At 39.7% G+C, this 9581-nt stretch overlaps 1 pseudogene; it reads left to right on the top strand.

Moving 5' to 3' along the window:
- The first annotated feature begins 1398 nt into the window (after window positions 1–1398).
- Window positions 1399–2913, top strand: LOC129680099 (signal transducing adapter molecule 1-like; annotated as a pseudogene).
- Window positions 2914–9581: the final 6668 nt, after the last annotated feature.

Below are 9581 nucleotides of genomic sequence, written 5' to 3' on the forward strand. Positions count from 1 at the left end.
GAGAACAGCACTCAGCATGCAGTAGGAGGCCAGAGCCTAGAGCCTGTGGGAACCCAGAAACTTTTCTGGAGCTGGGTGTCCTGAGGGTTGGACCTGATATTTTCCCCACTGTGGGATTTCACCCAACAGGGACACCCAGACTGTGGTGTTTTGGGGTCCGCAGTTCCTTCTGGGTTGGCAAGTAGAACGCACAGGCTCCTGGGTCTGCCTTGTTGGTTACTGGGTGCCTGGGCACCTGCAGGAACCTGGGAACTTTTCCCTGAGAACTTTGTGGGTGGGGGGGTCAGGTGAGTGCTTGAGGTCAGACCTGCTGTTCCCCTCACTGTGGGCTTTCACCTTACAGAGAAACTCAGTCTCTGGTGCCCTGGGGTCTTAGTTCTGTCTGGGATGGTGAGTCAGTAACACAGGCAGGACTCTGTGCTGGCAGCTGCGTACCTCACTCTGGGCTGGCTGCTGGCATCTGCCAGACCCTGGGTCAATTTTCTTAATGGCTGAGTAATATTCCATTGTATAACTATACCACATTTTCTTTAACCATTTATCTGTTGAGAGACATATAGTTGTTTTGTTTTGTTTTGTTTTGTTTTCTATTTTCTGGCTATTATGATTAGAACAGCAAAGAACATAGTTGAGCAAGTGTCTCTATGGTAGGATAAAGCATCCTTCAGGTATATATCCAGATTTATATAGCTGTATCTTGAGGTGGACTGTTTTCTATCTTCCGGAGGACTCACCATACTGATTTCCACAGTGGCTGTACAAGGCTGAAGTTCCACCATCTCATTTTATATTTGAAAATATGGTACTTCATTTTCCTGCTTCAGCAGCCATACTTGTCTGATGTCAAGCCTCCTTACCATAATAGACTGTTCTGTACAGACTGTATACAAGAGTCTTTATACAACCTTCTAGAACTATAGACCCCAAAACCCATATTTCTATATGTTATTTTGATGGTGACATTTTATCACAGCAACAAAATAAAATCTAATAAACATATGAAATGTAAGAAGAGGGAAATATTGAGAAATAAAAGATTAAGCAGGGATGGAGGTGGTAGAATAAAGGAGAGAAAGGGGTGATGGGTAGATCGCCAAAATTAAGGACATATGGGAAATCCTTATGAAAACCCAACATTTAGTCAGCTAATTTCAAACTACAACTTAATTTTTTAAGACTTCAAAATAAATTATACTGTATCAATACACAAAAAAATATACTTTATTAAATGAAAATTGTGTTTCATGACATGAGATATCTTTCTGTGAGGTACTGGTTAAGGATTCTTCAGAGAACTCCAAACACCATGGTATACTGCCATTTTTCTTGGTTACCCACCATAATAAATGGTGAGACCTTACTACTGAAGACACCACATGCTTTGGTTGCAGGATCAACATGAATCAGTCTCAAATTGAGAGAAAAACTTTCTCGCTGTGGTCTGGATTTTACAGTGGCAAAGGACAGTGTGAGGCTGTTGTGAGCACTGACAAAGTGTTGGACTCTAAGGGCTGCCGTAACAGCTTCCCAGACAAGACGTGCAATAGTGCCATGTCTGTCATGTGGTAGATGACTACTTTCTGATGGGATTTAAGACCTGCTCTCAAGAAAGAAATTAATGAGACAGACTGGAAGAGATGAAGAAGGAGTATGACATGACAGGTTAGCCTGAAGGAGAAACCATATGGGGCTGGGAAGAAGGACTCCAATTATGGCGTGAAAAGGCCCAGATGAAGAATTAAAGCTGCAGAACAAACAGAAACAATCCCTTCTCTGGTAGCCAAGGACCCCACTGTGGCTAACAAAAAGGAGGAAGAAGATTTAGCAAAAGCTATTAAGTTGTCTCTCAAGGAGCAAAGGCAGCAGTCAACTATCCTTTCCACTTTGTATCTGAGCACATCTAATCTCTTAACTAACCACCAACATGAAAGCAGGAAAGTCCGTGCTGTTTATGACTTTGAAGCTGCTGAGGATAATGAGCTTACCTTTAAAGCTGGAGACATTATTACAGTCCTTGATGACAGTGATCCCAACTGGTGGAAAGGTGAAACCCATCAAGGCATGGGGCTTTTCCTTCTAATTTTGTGAGTGCAGATCTCACTGCTGACCAAGAAATGATTAAAATAGAGAAGAAGACGGTACAATTCAATGGTGATATTTAGATAGAAACAATTGAGCCAGAACCAGAACCGACCTTTATTGATGAAGATAAAATGGACCAGTTGTTACAAAGTGCAGACCCCAGTGATAATCAGCCAGACTTACCAGAGCTACTTCATCTTGAAGTGATGTGTCATCAGATGGGACCTCTCATTGATGAAAAGCTGGAAGACATTGATAAAAAAACATTCAGAATGCTCAGAACTAAATGTGAAGGTGATGAAAGCCCTTTCCTTGGATACAAAGTTAATGAATGAAGATTCAATGTATTCAAAATTACAGGACCAATAGTATTAGGTACAATCATTTGGTGTTTCTGGTTCCCAGGTATATCCAGGACCTGCTCAAAGTGGCACCTACCTGGTTGCCAGAAGTGCACAGGTGAGCCATCTCCAGAGCTACAGTCTTCCTCCTGAGCAGCTGTCTTCCATCAGCCAAGGAACAATTCCACCCTCTGCAAATGCAGCTCTTCCTAGTCAGCAGACCCAGGCTTCTTACCCAAATGCAATGATTAGTTCTGTTCATGGAAATCGGTATCCCAGCCAGGCTTCAATATACAGTCCTCCTGCTGCTGCTGTGCCTGTACCTACTGCTGTACCCATACTTACTGATGTCACCAAATACCAGAATACAAGACCTAATATGTTCCAGGTGCCAAACTATACTTTGACATCATCAGCCCTGCCTCAAACAGGAGGCAGCCAACAACCACCTCAGCCACAGCAAGCTTATTCTCAGAAGGCTCTGCTATAGAACTCTGTGTTCCTCTTGGTGGCATATTTCTCCTGAATGCCACTGACTGTTAGGAGATTCCTTAACACCTAAGATTTGTTATCCTCAGTGTATAGTTAGTTTGCTAACTGGTTTCAAATTACCTCCTAATTATTTGTATATATATAATGTTATATGATCTCAATTTTGGTCATATAAGCTTCTTATTGTAATGAACAGCAGTCAATAGACACACATATAACTAGCCAAAATGCTAAGAACAAGAGGCCGTCTGACTATTTTCACCTTTAAGTCTGGTGCAAAAGATTGCCTGTAGTCTAGAGCAAAAACAGTTTCAATCTATGTAAATATCAGGATATTAAATTCCATATGTTACATGTAAGTTGCTTTGATCTGCTGCAGCTGTGTGCAGTGAGCTGACAGTTTGTGTTTGTCAAGCAAAAGAAGTGTCACTCCATGCCAAGAGGAAGGCTGTAGCTGACACGTGGAGGGCAGAGGGCAGTGAGTATGAGTGACTCGATTCAGCAGTCTGACAAGTTAAATAACTTAACATTTGAGAATTCCTTGTGAAGCTTCTAGCTGAAAGAAGCCATGAAGATGCCTTGGAAGTAGAAATTGCCTGAGGCACTCATTAATGATTTATTTTTTTAATTTTATGTACATCGCTATTCTGCTCACTTGTATGTGTGTGAGGGTGTCAGATCTTCTAGAACCAGAGTTACAGATAATTGGGAGCTGCCATGTCTGTGCTGAGAATTGAACTCAGGTCCTTTGGAAGAGCATCCAGTGCTTTTTACTGCTGAACCAACTCTTCGGCCTTGATCTTAATTTCTTTTAAAAACCTATATTGAAGTGCACGTGTGTATGATGAGTGAGCGGGATGGAGTTTCTAACCTTCCTGTTGTAAGTGGTCATTCCAGAGGAACCTGACTAGAATGAGATGCCATTGGGGAGGAGAGATTTGAGATGGGTTTCCACGTATCCCAGGATGGCTTCGAATTCATGATGGAGCTAAAGATGCTCCTAAACTTCAAATTCTTCTGCCTCTACTTGCTGAAGTTCTCTGAGCCCTGGGACGTAAGGCCTCTGCTACCATACCTGATTGGTGTAGTTCTATGGATCAAACGAGCCCAGGGTCTCCTGTAAGCAAGGCAACTGAGCTAAGCATTCTCTTTAATGTTTGTCAGTTTGATTGGAATTGCTCTTGAATCTGAATATAGAACAAACATATAATAAGCATAAATATCTAGGTTTTAGACAAAAGGGCTGACAGATAGGGAAGCTTGAGATTACACAAAAGCAGACAGGTTATCAGGAAATGTACTCAGAATCAGAAGCCATGAATTATGCTTTGAGATCTTTCACTAAGTTACAAAAATCAGCTGTTTCTCTGTAACTGTTTCTCTAAAGCAGCTTAGAGAAGCCCATGATATGTGAGTTTGAATCACAGTTTTGCATTTTGTTATTTCATGCATGACTTCACACAGTAACTTCAAATCTTTCTTCCTCAATGTCTTCATCTGTAAAATGAGCAACAAGCATCTCCCATGAATGGCATATAAAATTCAACTAAGGGATATGTAAACAGGAGATTACCACAGTAATTGGTGCTTACCCAGAAAACACCACCAGCTGCCCTTCTCTAAAACTGGAAAAAAAAAAACATTCAAAATGCACTTATAGATTTGAGTGCTAATGGAAAAACGAATAAAAAAGTATAAAGGTTGCAAAGTCCTGAACTGAATTTCTAACAACATGGCGCAAGTTTGAAAGGGTCTTGAGAACTGGCAGAGACTCATGGAGCCCTGTGTATACTGCCTGGGTCTCTGTGGCTTCATTTGAGCTTTGTTCATGTTGATTTAGACAAAATTCTGCCAAAAATGAGCAAGCTTAAATGCAAAACAAGTCAACTGCTGAACTCTGCCAAACAGGGTGAGCAAATCCTAAATAGTTCCTGCTTCACATTTATGTCTGTCAAATATACTGAGCCAGAGGATGAAGATGATGCTCCAACGTTACAGACAGTTATGGGTGACTGTTCAGCAGCACACTGTCTCTGTCAGTTTTTTATTTTTTGGAAGCTGCTAACATGCACTTCCTATTTACTCCAGTAATTAATTTTATTACTTCTCCAGTCTCTGGTGGGGTTGAAGACCAAATAGTTATAGTTCCACAATTAAGCTTAAGTTGTTTAAAATTTAAGAAAATGCTTTCATATAGGTAATATCAATAAGGATAAAAATTAATTTACGTATAGAACTTTAAATGTGTAAAGATAGGATAGATAATCAAATACTTTTTCCAAATGCACATGGACTGGACATTGCATATGTAAATCTTACATAATAGTTTTCATAACTTTTATAATTATTATTGTATTAAAGAAAAGGAGCCTTTTATTGGACTTAAAGGGGGAATTGTTGGTATAATGTTCTTATGGAATGTATACAATTTGCCCTTGTTCATTCAAATGCTGATTTCTCTACTCCACTATCTGGATTCGATCCGGACATTACATTGTGATGCTTATTCTAAGTATCACCTGTCTCAAGTTTGTGTAAAACATGCCACCATTTGTTCTCTGTAATTGTCAAACAACCAGCCACTGCTGTACAATGGAGAGAATAGGGTAAAACATCCTGGTCCAGAGGGGAGAAGAAGGAAGTGAGTGGAAGGAAGAGAGCAAGAGCAGAAGGACAGGACTTAGAACCATGAAGAAAGAAGAACCAGACCTAAGATATGACTAAAAGCAAATATAATGGGTGAAATCTAAATGGTAGGAAACTGTACAGGCTTTGAGGTTTTATAATGGAGTAACTATTGCCCAGCATTGTGCTCTAGATTAAGTACATAAATCCTAGTCTTGGGACTGTGATTTGGGTATGCAGCTGGTTTAGGAATAACCACTGTTTAACTAAAAGATAAATCAATAATAAATATTAATAACCCAGAACATTTGGGTGACCTTGTTTCTTAGTGTCCTCTATTCCACCTGGTCCTTACAATCTTTCTGACTTTTCTTCCATAGGGTTCCCTGAGCTCTGAGGAAAAAGATCTGATAGAAACATCCTGTTTAAGGCTGAGTGTTCCAAGGTCTTTCACTCTGTACATAATGTCTGCTGTGGGTTTCTGTGTTTGTCCAGAGGACCCGCCCTCATTCAGGACTCGTACAGTCACTCCTGCTGTGAGTTCAGAGATGCGGCAGCCATATCACATCCAGAAGACAGCTTTTCTTCTGTGTGTTTTTTCTGCCCTTCTCCAACCGATAATGTCTCCTGAGATTTATAGGCATGATACAGTTGTCCATTTTAGAACTAAGCACTCAACTGTCACTAATTTTGACCCTTTGAGTTTCTGCAGTAACCACAGCTAGCTTCAAACACATCTTTCCTGACCACTTGCTAAGAGAAGCATCCACAGGTCATAGGTCCTAGGAAGAAAACTTGCAATGTTGTATTGTAAATGAATATAACTTCCTTCTAATATTTATATTCACAGTCAGAGGATTTTCTTATTTTAATGCTTTGTAGTAACCAATGGTGTGTTTATACCGTGTTTTTTTTAGTGGTCCATCCATTGACAGCTACGTGATCTGACTCATCTATGGTTAAGTCAAATTCTGCCTCGTTGAAATATATAAAGATGCACCAGTCTTTGGAGGAAGAATTCAGATCATACCATGACTTTCTGGAAGCTGTCTAAACCTTCCACCAGCCAGGAAGTGAAAGCAGTGCTTGGCATGGCCATGGATTTAGCCTCTGTGTATTTCCTTTTTGGCTTCTGTTCCAATGCTTTTCTCAAGTTAGTCTCTTAGCTTACCAGCATCCTCTTCCTAGTGCAGCCTCATGTTTGCTGGTCTATGCAGATTTAATGCTTTCCCTGCAAATGGTCTTATGGATTGACTTCAGGCTCACCCTGCAACCATTGAGCTTACTCCTTTCTGGCCACTCACCTCTGATGTCCCCCAGCAGTTTCTGTCTTCTTTCCCTGATGTATTACATATTATGATTTCATTACTAATCTTGTTTTCTATATGCATTTTTTTCTTAAAATTGGACAGCTAAAACAAGACAACATTTGCTTTCTCTCTGATATGTATTCAGCAGCAAACTCTGTCTCTGATATGTGGTATCTATTCACCAAATACCTAGTAAAGCATCATGAGAAGAATGAGTAGGTAAACATGACCTATAAGAAAATATTGAGCTCTTTCAAGCAAGTAGACCAATGCCAGGGGCGCTCAAGATAGGTGTTCTATCACAGATATGTTCCTTCTCACTTTCTAAGTATACAATAAAAAAGACCATTTGGAATTTGGATGTAACTATGTAATACTTACATTAGTAAAGCAGCAGAAGTACTGTGATACCAGCACTTCAGAAGACAAAATAGAAGACCCAAAATACACATAGAGAAACAGCACTATGGTGATTCCCCCATGCTCAGCCCTGAAAACATAAATACAAGTAACATTATACATATTGAGTAGATTATATTTTAAAATGCATATCTATATATATAAATATAAAATGTATATATGTGTGTGTGTGTGTGTGTGTGTGTGTGTGTGTGTGTAACAACAGTCAATATGAAAGGACCATAAATTTGAAAGAGAGCAAGGAATGAAACTTTAGAAATATAACTAAATGTGAGGACACTCTTTTTATTAATTAATTAATTTTTATTAATTACAATTTATTTACTTTGTATCCCAGCTGTAGCTCTCTCCCTCATCTCCTCCCATGCCCCTCTCCAAGTCCACTGATAGAGGAGGACTTCCTCCTCTTCCCTTTGCTCCCCTAGTCTATCAGGTCTCATCAGGACTGGCTGCATTGTCTTCCTATGTGGCCTGGTAAAGCTCAACCTCTCTCAGGGGGAGGGAGTCAAACAGAAAGCCACTGAAATCATGTCAGAGACAGTCCCTGTTCCCATTACTAGGGAACCCATTTGGAGACTGATCTGCCATAGGCTACATCTGTGCAGGGGTTCTAGGTTATCTCCATGAACGGTCCTTGGTTAAAGAATCAGTCTCAGAAAAGACCCCTGTGCCTTTTTTTATACATTCAAAAACTAAGAATTGTTAAAATGTCCAAAATTCCCAAGCAATCTATAGACCCAATTAAACCTCTATCAAATCCCAAGTACATATTACAGAATTAGAAAAAAAAAAATCCTTCAGAGTTATTTAGAATTGGTATTGATATGCCCAAGATCAACAATCATTAGGAAAATGAAAATCAAAACCACCAGAACCACCTTAAAACTGTTGGAATGTCAATAATTAAGATAAAAATAAATAAATTTTTTACAAAGATTTGAGAAAAACAGCACTTTGAAGAGATTAGAAAATGGTACTGCATTATGAGAACAATATAGATATTTTTTATGTCTGTTCTTCTCTAAAAGGAAATGGAGAAGCAGATCTGGGAAAGAGGAAAGATGGAGAACTTCTGGGAAGAGTGGGGGGGACTATGATTGGGATACATTGTAAGTTTAGGGTCCATGAATCCCTGAAGAAAGAAATCAGACTCAGATGGCATGTAGAAACAGTGTTTATTCTGCAGAGAATTCCTTTGTACCCGGGTGACCACCTCACAAAACGGCAGTGACCCTACAAGGAGCTTGAAGGCTCTTTTTAAATCTGGAAAGGGAAATTCCTACTGTGGCTACATGACCTCAGTTGGGATTGGATGGTGCTCGTGGAGGCTATGTGACTCTGATTGGGACTGACTGGCTCTAAGGAATTAAGCCTGCTCATTCCTCTCTTTGAGTAGGATTCTATCTCAAATCTTTGAGATGGGTCCAAGGGCTGATATTGAGACTTAACACCATGAGTTAGACCATGGAGATCTGATCTTCAACAAATTTTTTTCTAATGCTAGGCATAATCATGCAAGGGGTGCAAAGCATGAGCAGAGAAACAGAACTGAAGACCAGGTAGCCATTTGTTCCTTATGCCAGAGTTTTCATTTTGTTTTGTTTTATCTGTTTGTTTGTTTGTTTGTTTGTTTGTTTGTTTTTTACTTAGCATTTCAGCCTGTTAGGTGGGACAATGTGCTATCTATTCTCTTCTGTAACTTCTTATATCTGATATTAGGACAATGACATCAAAGCCCAGGAAGACTAAAAGGCTTATCAAAGCCTAAGCAGTGGGGCACTTATCAGAAGAATCTGATTAGCAATCCAGTTGAAGAGACGGGATGCAATCACATCGGCTGGTCTAGTCTAGTTTTCATCAGCTTTCAGCAAGTCTAGATTTCAGCAGCTCACAATCCATGGGTGATCCTTGAATAGAGTCTGTCAGCCAGGTAAAAATCTGCTGAGACAAATATAGACTAGGAACAGAAATTAAAATTTCTCTAGTATTTGAGGAAAGTGAGAAATCCCAAGACCAAGGGGAAAAATCCCATTTTAATATCAGTGGAGTATACTTATCTGGGGTTTGTTTGATCAGCAGCAAACAGACCAGGTGGATCCAGGTCTTATGACTTTGATTCCGTGAAGCTTATATTAATTTTAGGTAGGAAGTATATTAGCATCACCATTGTATTGAGACCCATATTTTAGAAAAAGCAGTTAACAGGTAAGACAGCAGGAGTAGACTCATGCTGTTAAGACCTAATAAAAGCTATAGCTCTGGGTTAAAAGACATAAACATTATTTTCTTAGTCCAGAGGGCTATATATACA

Source organism: Psammomys obesus, unplaced genomic scaffold (assembly GCF_907164565.1).
Source record: "Psammomys obesus unplaced genomic scaffold, mPsaObe1.curated_primary_1811, whole genome shotgun sequence".
NCBI lineage: Eukaryota > Metazoa > Chordata > Mammalia > Rodentia > Muridae > Psammomys > Psammomys obesus.